Source organism: Eptatretus burgeri, chromosome 8, assembly GCF_056783735.1.
Source record: "Eptatretus burgeri isolate ZD-2024b chromosome 8, Ebu_testis_v1, whole genome shotgun sequence".
Classification (NCBI taxonomy): Eukaryota; Metazoa; Chordata; class Myxini; order Myxiniformes; family Myxinidae; genus Eptatretus; species Eptatretus burgeri.
Window position 1 is genome coordinate 76483631 of NC_140968.1, and position 18441 is coordinate 76502071.

General features: G+C 42.7%; 1 long non-coding RNA gene across 2 annotated transcripts in view; it reads right to left on the bottom strand.

The window, feature by feature from the left end:
- The window catches only part of LOC147022087 (uncharacterized), a 79086-nt gene that overhangs the window by 48454 nt on the left and 12191 nt on the right, over positions 1-18441 (bottom strand). Inside the window, exon 3 of one of the 2 annotated variants that reach the window (XR_015060629.1) lies at positions 4084-4190. The exons of the other annotated variant lie outside the window; for it this stretch is intronic. This is a non-coding gene — a long non-coding RNA (uncharacterized LOC147022087). Of the gene's footprint in view, positions 1-4083; positions 4191-18441 lie in introns of those variants that run through there. 2 annotated transcript variants of the gene reach the window in all.

An 18441-nucleotide genomic window follows, 5' to 3' on the forward strand; every position in this document is an offset into this window, starting at 1 on the left:
TGATTTGATACCTCTGAAATCCACACATGAAGAAGCGGACACAAGATTGGTGCTGCATGCCGTGTAATACAGTTTCTGTGTCTTCCAGGGACACTGATGTTCTCCTGCTTCTGGTATTCCACTTTCGATGTATGTAATGTGAGCATCTCTGGATAATGTCGGGCACATCTAAGAAACGGCGGTATATACCCATTGATGCAGTTTTCAACAAACTACCAAGAGGCTCAGCAGCATCCTTGCTAGCATATCACGCATTGACTGGGTGTGACACCACCTCCTACATCGCGAATCACACCAAATGATCATCATGGAAGGTCTTTGAAGAGCACCATGAATTGCTGAAGAACTTGGGCATTGGTGAACTCACAGAGGAAACCATCAAATCTTCAGAAACCTTTGTCTGCAGAATATACAATGTGCACACAAAAGACTCTGTTAATGCAGCATGGCATTTATTGTTCTCCAAGATGGGGAAACCAAAAGCCATGGCCCCAACAAGTGATGCGCTCCGTTTCCATTTGATGAGAGTACACTATCAAGCGATGATATGGAGAAATTCCCACTACCCCACACCTGAGCTCCCTGCGCCCTCTGAAATGGGATGGAGACTTGGGGAATCAGGACTGCAACCCATACTGTTGGCATTGAGTCCCAATCCAGACAGTTGCCTCGAGATGGTAGCCTGTGCATGTCGGAAAAAATGCAAGACTCGACGCTGCACATACCGGAATTCAGGATTACGATGCACATCAAGGTGTGCATGCCAGCAACAGATTGATGATCAGACTCCTTGCATGAATACAATGTGATTTGCCTTAAAGATGTTAGGCATTCCTGAAAACTGTTTATGCTGACTGAAATTTGTTCACGTAGCAGCATGATATAACTTTGTTTAGTTTTTATGATTACAGACTAGCAACTTTAACTTCTACATTTTATTAATAAACATCGGTAACCATGTAAACATCAATTAAAATGCTTCAAATATGTCTTAATCGTTTTTCTTGACCATCAAAACATAGGTCTAGGCATCTCATTTGTCTTGTTTGCATGCATAGTAACAAAGTTACAGCAGAAAATAGATTTTTTCGTAATGGCGGAAGCTAATTAGCATAATAATAGATTTTTAGCATGTTACGAATTTTATGAGCCTGTAGTTTTGATCCTTTGCTCAAAGGATATTTCTAAGATCCGTACATATGAACAATGCGCATTTATTTAAATGGTATAGTAGTGCCTCCCAAGAAAGTGCCCAATATTGTCAATTTGGCAGCCATTTTGTTTATGCAAGTTAGATGGTCAAAAACTCAAAATTCAGCTTTGGAACAGGGCTAGTCGAATTCAGCATACCTTCATTATGTTAAAAAGTCATGTTCCCAACTTTTACTAAAAAATGCTTCTGGGATGCGAATTTCTCAGAAATACGTCAAGTCTATTACTCAATGTCAATTATGATTCCAGACATGCAAGGATTGTTCCTTTGATCCTCGATTTTCTCATATTCACCATGGCTCTTTGGATCGAGATTTGATCGACTGGAGCTTCGATGTCAAGGATAATAATTCTCACAACTCAACTCCTCTTTAACACATGTCCTTGTTTGATTTTTGACTTTATCTGGAGCAGAGTTATTTTGGTGGAACCCAAACTGACATATAATCCGTTAGCAGGTTGTTTATTTTGAAATGTTGCTGGATGACCATGTTGATGACGTCTCTTCCATGACTTTGCTCATAATTGGGGAAAGCTGATTCGGTGATACTTGGCCAGATCTGATTTGTATTTTTTCTTGTCTACTGGACATGCCTTGGTAGTTTTGCATGTGGTTGGGTAAATTTCAGTGTTGTACATACATCGGAAGTGGAACAGGGTGCTCAGAGGGCAGCGGTGTTCTCAAAGCACAATATTTTATCTATGTGTATCCAGTGCAGCCACCTGTTTGTTGATGTCAGATAGGGTGAACCAAATTAGCTGTATAATGGCCTTTGTGATTGTGGGAACCTTATAGTAGATCAAAATCATGGTGGTCGACCTAACAATGTTTGTTTTGACGATGCTTAAGAAAAATTCAGCATTTCCCATTGCACTTTCATGCTGGGTTTAACCATGGTTTACTATAGAAAAGTCTCCTTACTATACTGCTGTATTCATCCTTACTGTTGCTGCATTCATCCTTTCCAAATCTCGACTTTACTGCTGTATTCAGTGGGATTTAAACCCAAAAGCCATGTGCTGCAATTCCAATATCCACACCAACATTCCACAGGATGTACAGATAAAGCACAACAGTGAATCCATAAGGATATTGCAAGAGGCATGTTGTAGATTGGCATCGCCAAGTTGAGACAATGGATCTTTGTCAATTTTTGCCATCAGTAGCCATGTTTGAGCAGTTGTCCACATTATTGGTGGTGGTTTAAGCTGCCTGGCCGATGCCATCTGGAGGCAAAAACGGCTACATTAACATGGTATGTTGTGCTGATGCCTCCTTTTTTTACGGAGCAGAGCTGATCATTGGCAAAAATGTCTTAATATCTTTTAAAATGTCAAAATGTCTCACTGTACTGTTGCAGTGAGGACATGTTTCCCACGATGTGGAAAAGTTAGATGTTTTTCTCACGTTATGTCTAAACCTCATCAGGTATAGTCATGTCACCAAGGAGTCAGCTATGCATAGCATATTGTCAAAACAGAAATCCCCACAATGTCTGAGCAAGCGAACACTACCAGCGTAAGTGAGCACGTATTCTGCAGATGGATCATTGTCTTCTGAGATTTGTCAGCTTTTCAAATGCAAATCTATATCAGGACTGCTATACTCTTAGACTGCATTTCAACTGCAAGTCCAGCAAGTATGTGAGTTTCTGTAACATGTCCCATTCAGTGACTTCAGAATGGAATGAGTACAAGTCGGTAAAAATAGCCAAATAGTGCTTGGTAGCGCTAGTGTCTGAAATAAAAGAAATCGAATAGAGTATAGGGAATAGAATAGAGAGTAGGACTCCACTCAAAGATTCACAATAGTTAAAGAACTTGCAGTCAGAACTCAAAATCCTTGTCAATGTTGCCAATAATAATAATTATTATTGTAATACAAGTAGCGGTCATAATAACAATAACTAAAGATTTCATACAACACCTTATCCTACACAGTTTTGAAAAAATAAGGACATGGGCAGATCTATGAGCGGCAAATTAAATTGCTCGAGATGATGTAAAATGCAGTCATATTTTGTCTATGTACAGTTAAATGAAGGGTATTGAAAGTGCTAAAAAGGTGATTAGTGTTCTCCAGTGTTCAAGTGTATAAATTAATTGAAATAAAATAAAAGATTTTTAAGGTTGTAGAAAAATCAAATTTCCGGAAGATTATCGCCGTTGATGCAGCGTCTTTTACACCACCTTATTTAACGCGTGCCATTAGTTATTCATGCCTGTTGTTTGTGTCCTTTATGATGTCCTTTAAAAACAGTAAGTTTCCTGTTTGGAATGATTTTCAATTCTATTTGATTCCAGACAGGCAGACAGAGTAAAATAATTATCTCACTCCTTTCTGCGCATGTGCGATCGGGACAAATTCATAGACAAAGTACTGATAAACCACAGGTTTGTTTTCCGATTAATGTTTGGATTCATGTTCAAAATATAACATTCAATTGAAATCAAGTTGCTCCTCGGTCATAAACTGACGTTTGTGGACAGATGCAAACACAGACAGACAGACAAGGTGAACCAATTGCTCAACCCGGCTTTCCGCTTCAAGCATGCGGAGTATTAATGGTGACACTATTACATAATAGCAATAGGTATTATTACTAATGTCAGTGATTTAAGTGCTTGGTGGAATACCAGTGGACAGCCATTCCCTCTTCTTGAACTCAAATAATTTCTGTCCATCCAATCCGCGTTTATAAAAACATTTATACGAGGTATCACCGAATTACAGGCCACTTCCCCAAAACAGGTGTGCATTGTATTGGGTGGTCAATCACAAGGCAGCAGTGAGCTTAGCCTGGTGTAGCATCTAATTTTTATGGAATATTTCGAAACATTTTCAGTGTGGATGTGCTGCATGAAAATGAAACCCCACAGCACTTTATTACCTGTTCATTCCTTGCTCTTCATAACCGATTCACAACTCCAGAATGACTTCTACGAGATGGACACTTGCTTTTCCCCTTCACTCTCATCTGACAAAGAAATCTGGATTTAAAAGACATTCTAAAATTCCCTACCCCTGCTCCTTAAAAATGCTGTTTTTACATATTCTGTGAAACATCATGAGATATATTTAATAATTCAGTGCTAAGTATCATAATAAGGTAATCTGCTTCATTCATATACACACTGTTTGACGTTTGCTTCAATATTTAATTAAAAGCTGCCTTCCAACACCTTCAATCTAGTGCTGCATTCAATGCAAGAGACGGATTTTGGGGGTTGTGGGCTTGGAGGATTTCCCAAGCTTTTTCCTGTAATTAGGGCCTAATCCCAAATTCCTGCCGCCTCGGCGCCTTTGGCTACAGAAGTGAATATGGCGTCGTAAACAGATTGAACCCGACTGTGAACTCGGGGTGAAGAGAGAATGTAATGACGGGGGTGGAAGGGGGGCTGGGTTGTGCTGGGGGGGGGGGAGAGGAGTCTAGCTTTGGAAGGTGGTATTTGAAGAGTGGGTGAAAGAAGGTGAGGGGAATAGGAGGGAGGTGAAATCGGGCAGTAAAAAGCTTTTAATTTCTCAGCTGCTGCCTCCGCTTCGTTCGGCGCCTTGTAATTGATTTTTAAATTTGGCTCCTTCCCGAGCCGCTCCATCATTCCGTCCGATACTCGCCCATCGTCCGTTGATCAAACGCCACCGGAGAGCCAAACATCCATAAATTAGCAGCCTTTTGGCCAAGAAATGCTTCCTTTTCTTTCTCTTTTCCTTTTTTTGCTCTCTTCTTCCTTTCCTCCTCTTTCTCTTTCTTTCTCGTTCTCCTTCTCTCACCCTCTCTTTATACCCTCCTGTTTTCGTTTTATCTCCTCTTTATCGATCCATTTCTTCCCTTTTCGAAATAAAAAGATTCCATTTGACCACCCATTAATGTTACTGCTTTCCAGATTATAAGTTTGCTGTGGATTTTAATTTTATTTTTTTCCCATAATCTTGCACCAATGATTCAGATTTGTATATTTGGAGGTTATTGATTTTCAAACATTTTGTTCAAAACACAAACTCATTCAGATCAAACAAACTGCAATGATGGCTGAACACGACTTTTGGGCAGTATTTTGCGATATCTGCTTGATAACACGAGGACTATCTTTGCCATTGTCGAGATCTACTTAGCTCCTAGAAGCTCTTCAATGAATTACATGTGGAGAGACTGTTAGTTTGGCTGGGTGATGGATGGGGAGAACACTTCCCTCGAAGACCTAGGCAGGTGTCTATGGGAATAGAGAAAAGGAGGGGGGAGGTGGGGGAAGGGGTGTGAGGGGAGAGGTCGGGAACAAGGAAGAGAGGGAGGTGTAAGAAGAATGAAACAAATTGTGAATAACAGGCAGGGTTTTCCATTTGATGGATGGGAACAGGGCTTCCCACTTTGGGACCAGGGAGAAGGAGAGGTGGAGAGATAGATCTTTACAGGCCACCACCCAAAAGAACAGCCTGTGAGCTTGGCAAGCCTTGGATGAACTATTCTTAAGCAACTATTAAACATGTTTTTCTTGCTTAAAGTAATTCATAATCACACCAATGGCATGATTAAATATCATATACACAACACACACACACACACACATATATATATATATATATATATATATATATATATATATATATATATATATATATATATATATATATATATATATATATATATATATATATCGACGTGTGTGAATACTTTCCTTTGATTTATATACAACTGGCAGAGTACCCGCCCGAAGGACGATGTTGTTTCAAGCATGCACACACATTCTTCTGATGCATTCCTTTATTTGAGTGGTGTTGAGGCAGCTCACAGCTCTGTATACGTAAGAAAAAATAAAAACCCGGGTTACGTTCGTGAGGGAAAAACATACCTACTGCTTATAATTCAAAACACCTCACTGCACTGGAAAATGGGGAGACAGGAATACTGCCCTGTAAATGGTGGAGACTTGTAATACCCTCCCTAACCTGGAGGTGGTGCTACACGACACACATTTACATAGAGAATTTACGTCCCTCCACCCCCAAGACTACTGGCAAAGATAAAAACACCCCAATACATTAATTAGGTTTATGCTGATCCTATGTAGCAAGTCTGGATGTTATCACCCCAGAACTACAGGAGGAGTAGCGTGACAAACAAACAAACACACAGACAGACACTTGTCTGTGAATTGTAGTAAGGATTCCGCACCCCTTGACCAATCTCCACCGAAGTTTGCATTCTGGCTGGGGCTACCCAGGTTCATGTCATGGGCACAAATCTCTCCCCTAAAAAATGCCCCCCCCATAAGGAAATTCTCTATATGTATGTGTGTGCACATCTGAAAATCATAGAGAAGTAAAAAAGACATAAAATGTCATAGCCCCGTTGTTTTAGTAATTTTTCTGTATGGAGTTAAAGGGCTGGTCCATATTTACGTGCAACTAAAAAGGCCGCCAGTCTACCAGTCTGCTATCTTTTATCAGATCACAAAATGAAGTGAGGTGGACGTGGATGTCATCAAGTACTGTGTTTGTGCCAAGTTTGAACAAAATTGGACCATGCATGTCTGAGAAATGATTGGGGACAGGTTGAAGTAACCTAATGGCAACCAGTCAGCCATCTTGGAGCTGATGTAGAAAAAGAATGACATGTTTATGTATACCATCATGTGTTGTCTTCGTGGCAAGTACGAATAAAATCGGTCCATACATGTCCAAGATATGGTCGCAGAAGCACGCACGCACGGACATGGAAATTGAGACCCATTTTTGAGACCCATATCAGCCCCCATTTTGGACTAAGTCCAATGGGGGTTAAAAAAAACGGATGAGCACATCTCCCCAAATTTTGCACACATGCTGAAGGTTCCCATTGTCAGGTCATGGACACCCCCCCCCTCGACCCCCACAAGGAAAATTCTCTGTATATATATGTGTGTTTGTATGGTTTAAAATGAAGAAACTGACCCGAAACAAGGAAATTAGGCCATTGGTCCATCATTGCCGTGGTGCACTCAGGTTAATTTTTGCTACTATTAAACATCGATCTTGTTGATTTTTTACAAAAGTCTAAATAAGTCTAAACCTTCATCGGGTGACCCAGCTTGTATATACGAGGACTCACAATAAAGTTCCAGGTTGATTTTTTTTTAGCTCACCTGGAAGGTCGTTCCAGGGAGCTCATGTGATGGTGCGTCGTCCGTCCGTCAGACCATCCGTCCACAAATACTTTCAACTTCTTCTCTGAATTACACAAAGGATTTCTATGAAACTTTACCACAACAATTATCAACGTGTATGTACCAAAGTTTGTTCATGACAATAAAAAAAATCGGGCCCGAAGGGGGTTGACAGGGGTGGCCCCCCAAAATAGGTAATTGCTTTCTCTTCAGAAACTACACTCACAATTCTGATAAAACTTCACCACAACCTTCATCACCAATGATGTACCAAAGTTCGTTCATGACATTAGAAAAATCGGGCTCTATGGAGGTTTAAGGGGGATGCCCCCCAAAATATGTATTTGCTTTCTTCTCCGAAATCACACACACAATTCCGATGAAACTTCACGACAACCTTCATTACCTGTGATGAATCAAAGTTTGTTCACACCATCAAAAAAAAAATCGGGGTCTTAGGGTGTGTATGGGAGGTGGGGTGAGGGTGGTTGCCCCCCAAAAGAGGTATTTGCTTTCTTCTCAGAAACTACACACACAATTCCGATTAAGCTTGACTACTGCCTTCATCACCCATGATGTCCTCAAGTCTGTTTACAGCATGAAAAAAAAAATTGGGGTCCAATTGTGTCTACAGGGGGGTTTCCCCCCAAAATATGTATTTGCTTTCTTCTCCGAAACGACACATACAATTCCGATGAATCTTGACCACCGCCTTCATCACCCATGATGTACTAAAGTTTGTTCATGGCATGAAAAAAAATTCATCAGTTTTTACTTTCTTCTCCATTACATATTTTGTGGGGCATCCAGGCCTACCAGTGGTTCCCTGGTTACCTTATCCAGCCACTCCCGGGTGAGCGTCCAGGGGTATCGTCCCAATTTTTTATTGACAGGTAGCAGCACTGGCATTAAGTTTCCAAACTGGATGTGCATCGTAATCTTCCTGTCACTACTGTGTTAGCTGTTGTATCAATCCGTTTTGGTTTGTAGCCGTACTGGAGTTTTGTTAAAATTATAAGTATTGCAATCATGTTCTCGAGGTGAACGACAAATGTATAGAACAGAGAATGGTCGTTAAGTTTTTGGTAAAACTAAATGAGAGTGGCACAGATATTTTCGACAAGTTGAAGCTGGTGTACGGGGGAGACGCAATGTCAAGGTCACGTGTGTTTGAGTGGGCCAAGAGGTTTGTGGAAAGGAGAATGGACATGAATGATGACATGCAGTTGGGGTGGCCATTGATTGCCAAAATGACCAAAAAATTTGGACAAAAAAAAAAGCACGGCATTTGTCAATGAAGTAAAACCCCTCTGGAAGAGTGGATATTTATTTGTATTGATATTGTTTTGTCATAACATTGTTATGCTATTATCATTGATGTTTTTATTACTTTTCTTATTGGAAGCAGCCTTAGAAAAACGCCATGATTCGCTATATTAACGTGGATATACACCTTAACACAGATTTCACCCAAGGTGGAAAACCCCCTTGGGGAAGGGAGGATGGAGGGAAATGAAGTCGCTACAACCTCCATCGTGTGACCCTTCGTCCTCCTGTCAAGTTTTGTTGAGATTCAATAAGTAATAATTCAATGTAATTATGGTCAAAAAGACAGACAAACATTAATTTGCATATTTTAGTGTGATAAACAGGAGCAGACCTGGTCTCATGCTTGAGACCGGGTATACTCTTGCTGATTACTTAAATTAGCAGAGTATATCTAGGTTACTTTTTGAACCGGGCGTAGTGGCGTGCGCCTGTAATCCGGCTACTCAGAGGCTTGGGTTGGAGGATTGCTTGATGACGGGAGCTCTACTCTGCGCTGGGCCGCGCTATGAGAGGGTGTAGGGCAGCCCGGAATCATGGTGAAACCCAATCCTTATCCCTGTGTCCTAAGAGGTGACCAGGGTTGCTTCAGGAAGGGCATCCAGCGTAAAACCTATGCCAAACCAGTATGCGGATCATAACAGATGATCTGCTGTGGCGACCCCCAAAGGGAGCAGCCGAGAGAAGGAGAAGAAGAAGATCGAGGAAACTTTTTGGTTGGGAAGCTCCTCTCTTCTTCTTCTTCTTCCCTTCTTCCTCTTCTTCTTCATATTTATATAAATATATATATTATATACATTGTAACGGACTTTGCCTCTGGATAACTCCAAGAGAGTGGAGTGTCCCAGTGCAAGGCAAAGCAGGTGAGCAACTGCAGATTAATTGACTGTAAATTTCAAGCTGGGGCAAGAGCAGCTAGTTTCATCAAAAAAGATCTGCCGAGAATGCAACATAGTGGGATATCATCATCGGGTGGCAGTGCACAAACCGCTCATCACACCTGGGAATGCAAGTCTGTGAGTCCAGTCGTGTGCAATAGATTACTGAGCAGTGGAGAAATGTAATATGGTCAGAGGAATCATCCTTCACCATGTTATTGACAAACTGATGAGTGCACTTGTGGCACCAACCCAAAGAACTCCATAACCCTGAGTGCTTGTTGTTTTTTTTTTCATACATACATTGTTGAGGCTCATATGAGAGCTAACGCACAATGCACAGCAAGGGGGTGGGGGCATGAGGCAAGGGGAGTGGGAGAGGGGACACCAAAACAGTGGGGAACACAAATGTTAGAAGATCTGTGGAAGGGAGAGGGATGGGGCAGGGAACATGGGGAATACAAGATGGACATTACAGGGACTTTCAGGAAGGAAAGCAGGGAATTTGAAGGGGGTGGGCTTGGGTAGATTATCCGGGGTAGAAAAGATCGAGGATTTGGATGGAGGACGATAAGAGGTGGTGGTGAACAGCTGTTTTGAAGGCCAGGAGGGAAGAATGGGATTGAACAGATTGAGGGAGTTTATTCCAAAGCCGAGAAAAAAGAGGAATGAAAGAGTGAAGGTGAGCAGTGATTCGTGATTTTGGTAGTTTTACCAGAAGGGGGTTGTTGGCGAACCCTGAGCACACTGCGGAAATATGGTGGGAACAAATCGCAGACACAGCATGGGGGTGGGGGGGGCAGAAGACAGAAAAACCACCGACCTGCCTGCGGCGAGAGAGTGAGAGGCCCAATGATTCAGCATCATCGTGGGAGATGCCAATGATCTGAAATGCCTTGGTTTCCACAGCATGAAGCCGAGAAAGGTGGGAGGCAGGAGCACCAGCCCAGAGGGGAGAGCAATACTCCATCAGGCTGCGGACAAAAGCTTTGTAAGTGGTCAGGAGCTTAGGTGGGCCGAGGAAGGACTTTGCACGACGGCGGATTCCCAATCGGCGACTGGCTTTGGAGGCGAGGTTGGAAATGTGGCTTTCCCAGGAAAGATCATGGCAGATAGTGAGACCCAGAAGCTTGAAAGAAAGGACTTCTTCCATAGGATTGTTGAGAGAGTATATGGGGGGGGGATTCCAAATGGTCCTTTTGGAGAGACAGAGTGAGAGTGTGTGATTTGTCCGGATTGAAAGACATGTTCCACGTGTTGGACCAGTTTGTAATTTTACCCACACCTTGAGTGAGCGAAGAAGCTGCTGCTTGCCGGTCTGAGGGATGACAGATGGTACGCCAGAGGGTGGAGTCATCACCAAAGAGAAAAAGAGGAGTTTCCAGAGAATCGGAGAGATCATTGATGAAAACCAGAAAAAGAACAGGGCCCAGAACGCTACCTTGAGAAACTCCAGCCTGGACCGGAAGAGGGGATGGAAGAACTCCATTTAGGGCCACACGGTGACTGTGACAGGAGAGGAAATCTGTGAGCCATGAGTGGAGATGGCTTTGGATACCATAGGAAGAGAGTTTGGTGAGCAGGGCAGGGTGCTCGACTGTGTCAAAAGCACGCGATATGACTCGGGATACGGCTCGGATTTCATGTTGAGGACCTCCATCTATTGTTGGGAGATCAGAAGCAGCATATCTAGGGTAGAGTGACCTGGTCTGAAACCAAATTGATGATCAGACATCAAGCCATTGGAGAAGAGGAAGGGTTTAATGTCTGAAGCGATGATGGATTCCATAACCTTGCTGATGATTGGAAGAAGGCTGATTGGTCTGTAGTTGCAGGGATCTGTTTTTGCACCTTTTTTTATGCAGGGCAGTAGTGTTTGCTGATTTCCAAGCAGATGGCAGATGACCTTGAGCAAATGAGAGGGTGAATAGAACAGAGAGAGGGTGAGCAAGAGCAGAGGAGCAGGTTTTTAGGACACGTGGGCTGATGCCATCTGGACTGGTTGCAGAATCTGAGTCGAGGTTTGACAGCAAACTCTACACCTTGTCAGGAAAAAAGGACACAGAATCCAGGGACAGTTGGGTGCGACTGGGTAAGGTGGGTTGAGAAAGTGATGGGTTTTGGACACAAGATTTCGATGCAAACACCGAGTTTAGACATTCAGCCTTTTCACGTGCGGTATCAGCAGTGCGGCCATTTGAGGTAAGGGAGGGGATGGAGGGGGGACATACACCAGAAACAGATTTGATTAGATGCCACCAGGATTTGGAGGAGGGAGAGAGGTTTGAGAGTTCAGACTTGAGATTAGAAAGATGTTGTTTTCTGGCTCTCCTGAGGGTAGATACACACTTGTTCTGAGCTTTATGGAAGGAACTGAGATTACCCTCAGTTGGGTTTGTTTTCCATGAGGTGAAGGCAAGTTGAACCCTGATCAAGGAGAAGCCTCGGTTGACCCATTTGAGTTATGGATGTTAACGATCTCACAATATCTCTCAAAAATCATCGGCGATTGTGTAATTAAATTTCATGCCTAGATAGATTAATGGTGATGTCAAAGTTCTAAAAAGGGATATGGATGTTAAATCTGATTATGCTTATGTTCTTCTTCTTCCTTTCTGCAGAACATGGCTGTGAGTTACATCGTTGACTGAGGGAACAGCTGTGCCACTGATATACAATTATAAAACGCCCTCTTTAGGTTCGGGCAGGAATTTGGAATCTGTTCAGGGTGCTGGCGATAGCTCGTCTCGTCTTTGCAAAGTACACCACGGGATCTTAACATCCACCAACTAATGCCGACAGATGGCCAGGTTAACATGCATCCAAGGGACAACACATACATTGATGAATCACCTTGCCTGTAAAACACCGCAACAACAGTTTATAGGTGGCAAATATTCAAACCCAGGCGAGACTGCTCAGAGGCGAGTGTGTGTACTTCTCAGTAGGCCATCCTGCCAGCCCAAGTTATTGTTACCTCCGCCACCGAAGATGAAGGACGTCATGTTTTCACCCCTTTCTAACTGTTTGCCTGTGTTTATTTGTCTGTTTGTGTACAGGATATCTCAAAAAGTTGTGCACGGATCCGGATAAAATTTTGGTTTTCAGGTTCCGTGTGTGACAAGGACGAACTGATTAGATATTGGTGAAGATCCAGATCCGGATCCGACTGCTAGAATTTTAAAAGTGATTATTCACCAGTGAGATCGGGCCAAAAACGATATATAGCACGATAACTCAAAAAGTTGTGGACGGATTCAAACGAAACCTGGTGGACATGTTGGGTATGTGACAAGGAAGAATTGATTCGATTTTGGTGACTGATCAAGATCTTCTGGTTTTTTTTTTTTTGTATACCTTGTCGAGGCTCAAATGACAGCTAACACACAATGCATAGCAAGGGGGGCATGAGACAAGAGGGGCGGCAGTGGGAAGGGCAAATCAGTGGGGAAAAGAGACATGAGGAGATCTATGGAAGGGAGAGGGATGGGACAGGGAACATGGGAAATACAAGATGGACATTACACGGACTTTCAGGAAAGAAAGCAGGGAATTTGAAGGAGGTGGGTTTGGGGTGGATTAACGGGGGTAGAAAAGATCAAGCATTTGGATGGGGGATGATAAGAGGTGGTGGTGAACAGCTGTTTTGAAGGCCTGGAGGGAAGAATGAGGTTGAACAGAGTGAGAAAGTTTATTCCAAAGGCAGGAAAAAGAGGAATGAAAGAGTGAAGGTGAGCAGCGATTTGTGATTTTGGTAGTTTTAGCAGAAAGGGGTTGTTGGTGGACCTTGAGCCCCCTGCGGAGATATGGTCGGGGCAAATTGCAGACAGAGCAGGGGGGGGAGACTGGAGAGGAGACGGTAGAAGACAGAAAGACCACCGACCTGCCTGCGGTGAGAGAGTGAGAGGCCCAAAGACTCAGCCTCATCACGGGAGATGCCAATGATCCGAAATGCCTTGGTTTCCACAGCGTGAAGCCGAGAAAGGTGGGAGGCAGGAGCACCAGCCCAGAGGGGGAGCAGTACTCCATCAGGCTGTGGACGAAAGCTTTGGATGTGGTCAGGAGCTCAGGTGGGCCGAGGAAGGACTTTGCACGATGGAGGATTCCCAGTTGGCGACTGGCTTTGGAGACCAGGTTGATAATCTGACAATTTTTTCAGTGATTCTTTACCATTGAGAGATAAGGCGAAAGTTGTTGACGGATTTGGATGAAACTTGGTGGGCATGTTGGGTGTGTGACCGCAACAAATTGTTTCAATTTTGGTGAAGATCCGAATCCGGATCCGACTACTAGAATTTTTAAAGTGATTCTTCACCAAAGAGAAATCGGGCTCAAACACGATATATAGCATGATATATCAAAAACGTATTGGGCCAGATATGTTCTCATGGATCAGGCATTATGGGGCAGAGGAATGCGCTCTACCGAGTGGCTTTCTAAGTTATTATTGTTTTTAAATATCCTGTCCAACAAGATGGTGCAGATGTAGCACACCTACCACTGAGCTGTTCAGCCTTGGTTTCATTTTTGGCTCTACTATAAAACTGTTGGATTGGAGGTTAATGGGCAGGCTGTTGCATTCAATGAGTGGGCTGTCCCTCAACCGGATGCTAATCTGAGAACTTGTCTGCATATGATTTAATTGTGGATGTAAAATATTTCATGATGTCTTTGGATGAAGAGTAGGCAAGTTATTGTGAACACCATGATCAAATTCCAATTTCCTACCATTAATGAATGCTGGTAAAGAACAGCAAACTACCCAGCATCACTGCTTGAGCAGCACCAGCACTCTGTCAGCAGAGTATCGTATAATCTTCTCATTTTTTCAGCATTCTGGAAAATATATAAAAGCAGATTTGATAATCGACACAAGGAAGTCACTCTCAGCTGAGGAAATGGAGAATTGGCACCAACAAACCACATGAGGATTGACTTCATAAAGAGTAAGAATCAGTGATCACAGTCAGGGCCAGTGGATGTGGATAAAGAAAGATGCTGCTTTGTTTAATGGTGAATGTATCATACTGAAAATGTTCTCAAATAAACTGAATATTTTTTTGTGAAATTTGTGATCATCGAAGCATATTTCTTAAACAAAGTCAAAATAGATTAATAAAGAAAATACACACACACTCTCATGTGCATCCTATGGTTGCTGGTTGCATCATTTGTTGGGACACAGCGATGCCACTGATGCAGTGCCCATAATTACCAGTACACTGGTGCTCATTTTTCCAACCTAAGAAGGATGACAGGCTGATTCAACCCCATCTAGTGTTAATTCAGCAGCCAACAGGGCTCAAAACCAGTGCCCTCGGATCCCAAGCCAGCAACCCTGACCACTAAGCCAACACCAGGCTTAATAAAGATAATGTGGATTACAAAAAAGAGCTTCAAAAATGGATGAGAAACCAACGAGATCACAGATAATATCACAAATAAACTGGCTCAAAAATATGGATGAGTATGCCCAGAATAAGTTGGAATTGAAACTAAGGAATCAGATTTTGAAAATCAATCTGAAAATCACTTGACTTTAAAGATAGACCAGTTTGATGAATTACAAAGGAAACAGTTCCACAGCAGATGTATGTTATGAAGCAATAGATAGAGGATCTATTTGGAGGGAGCTATCTAGGAGAGGGTAGATCTGGAGGATGCTAGAAAAAAAAAAGCTGCCACAATGATGGAGGACAAAACTTACTAACCAAATATGGCTTCCATCAAGACAAATATCAAATGATTCCAATCATCAATGGAACGTGTGGTTAATTTAATTTCTCGAATAATTGGAAAACTGATAGTGCAAGAGTTTTCAAATAAATAGAGACGGTACTCCATCTCCTCTATAACCCCAAAACCATGAAACATAGCGGCCTTAAACTTTGCATGTATACAAAGGGAATGTTAAGGGAGTGCATGAGTGAAAATTGGGTGTTTGGTTAAATTAAAACATCCCTTTTGAAGATACTTAACGGCCTTATTTAATTATATCCTTCATCAGGCGCATCCTTGGCCACCTCAATGGTGTCTTGAGGTGCATCCTGGTTACCTCACTCGGGTCTCAATTTGCCATCTTGTTTGGCCGGCTCAACCATGCCTTGACTTGGAACAGGCTGCAACGATTTCTTAACGACAAAGTATTTTTTTTCACTTTCCTCACTTATATCATCGAATGCCTGATCATCATAGCTACAATACAACTTGCTGGATACATTGCAATGCTTATAAAACACCTGGAAATGCCAGCGTTTGTGGCTTTATTTCATTTCCGCACATGCCATAACCTCGATAATCTATTAAGTTAAGCCAAATTACAAAATTTAAGCTTCAGAACTGAACTTAGCAGCAGTTCCAACTGCTAAAAAAAGTGTTCATTTGTCCAATTCGGACATTTGATATTTTGGGTGTCTCCGGGAGGTGAGTGTTTAATATGATGGATCGGCAATTGTTTGCCAAGCCAACCATTCCACATAAACTGTTTTGTTGGATGAATACCAATTTTAAAAATGAAACGTTTCATTAACATCACGGCAGCATATCCAAGAAGTACGCATGCTTGCTCAAAGCTGTCTAGCCTGGGTTTGAATCCCGAACCAGATCTAAAATGTCATCCCAGTGTTTCACAGATCGGGTGATTCATCAATGTGTGTGCCATTTCATTAACATCACGGCAGGATACCTGAGAGGTACGCATGCTCGCTCTAAAATGTTCAGCCTGGGTTTCAATCCTGAACCAGCTATAAACTGTCATCCCAGTGTTTCACAGGCAGGGTGATTCATCAGTGTGTGTGCCTTTAAACTGAACATCACATCTGCCGGAGTCGTCCCCCCCTCCCTCCTCACTCTACCCTCCACTCTCTCCTGCTTCCCATCTCTCTCTCTCCTCTCCATCTGTCTCTCCCCCTTCTCTCTTGCTCTCTCTCTCCCATCACTTGCTCTCCCACCACTATCCTTCCCCTCCTACCCTGATCCCTCTCCCTCTTAACCCATCCCTCTCCCTCCCACCACTACCCCTCTCTCTCTCCCACCCCAATCACTCTCCCCCTCTCTCTCTCTCTCCCTCTCTCCTCTCTCCCTGTCTCTCTTTCACCCTTCTCTCTCTCTCTTTCCCACCCACTCCTCTCTCTCTTTCTCCCACTCATCTCCCACTCTCTCTCCCATCCCTCTCCCTCTCTCTCCAACCCCCCTCCTTCTCTTTTCCACACCGATCCCTCTCCCTCCCACCCCTATTCCTCTCTCTTCTATCCCTCTCCCTCTCTCTCCCACCCCTCTCCCTCTATCTCATTCCCCTCCCTTCTCCCTCTTTCGCCCCCCCCCCAACATTCCCATCAGCAAAGCAATGGGTTGTACTTGCTGGTGTTTAACAACTCCTTCTGTAGTTCCTGTTTTATTTTCCTTTTTTTGGAGTCATCAAGGCTGCTCATATAACAGCTTGTTTGTTATGAGCATACATCATTGGAAATTTTCCATGGGATATGTTGCTGAGAGACGATCTTAAGCATATAAGGAAAATGGAAAAGCATATAAAAAAAGAAAAGACAGATGGAGAGGAGAGAGAGAGAAAAGCTTTTCCAATGGAAAAGCATAAACCAAGAAGGGCACTCGGTATACCATATATCTCCACCACGCAATGCCTGATCCACGAGAACATACCGGGCCCAATACATTTTTGAAATATCATGCTAAACAGTACAATATCGTTTTTGGCCCGATCTCTCAATGGTGAAGAATCACTTTTAGAAATTCCTAGTAGCCGGATCCGGATTTTCACCAAAATTGAATCAATTCTTCCTTGTCACACAGCCAACATGTCCGCCAAGTTTCATTCGAATCCATCTGCAACTTTTTGAGATATCGTGCTATATATCGTTTTTGGTCCTATCTCAATGGTGAAGAATCACTTAAAAAATTTCAGTAGCCAGCTCTGGATCCGGATCTGGATCCTCATTAAAATCTAATCAGTTCGTCCGTGTCACACACCCAACCTGTCCACAAAATTTCATCCGGATCCGTCCACAACTTTTTGAGATATCCTGCACACAGACAAACGAACAGACAAAAAGGAGTGAAAACATAACCTCCTTCACCTTCGGTGGCGGAGGGAACTAGAAAGGCATTCGGTGGAGTTTATGTTTTGGTATCTCACTGATAGGCTGGATTTGCATCTGGATCTGAACCAAAATTGAATCGGCTTGTTCTTGTCATCTACCCAACTCTGCCACCAAGTTTTGTCATAACCCGTCCAAACCTTTTTGAAATATCATTCTATATATCATTTTTGGCCCTATCTCTCAATGGTGAAGAATCACTTTTAAAATTCTAGTTGTCGGATTCGGATCCGGATCTTCACCAAAATCTAATCAGTTCGTCCTTGTCACACACCCAACCTGATCACTTTTGAAAATTAAAAAAAATTTCTCCTATCCAGATCTGGATTTTCATCAAAATCTTATCAATTCATCCTTGTTACATGTTCGCAACCTGCCCCCTCAAGTTTCGGCCGAATCCGTCCATAACTATGAAATATCCAGCTCACAGACAACAGACACAGACAAAGAAACAGACAGACAAGCAGGTGTGAAAACATAACCTCCATTCACCTTCCGTGGCAGAGGTAATAATTTAATTTTTTTTTATTGCAGACTCTTTTTACAATTACTAGCATATAACACCCATCGCTTCGCTCATGGGAATACCAATCTTTGCATTCCTGGCTAATCTATGGGGCAAGAACATAAAAGTATTCCTGGGGGATCCTGCCCTCTGTGCGGGGATAACCAGCGATGCAAGTTAACATTTGCAGCTTCGCCACATGTGCCCATGCACCCAATCACAAACCTTTCTTACGTTTTTTTTTTTTCTCATCACAAATCTTCCT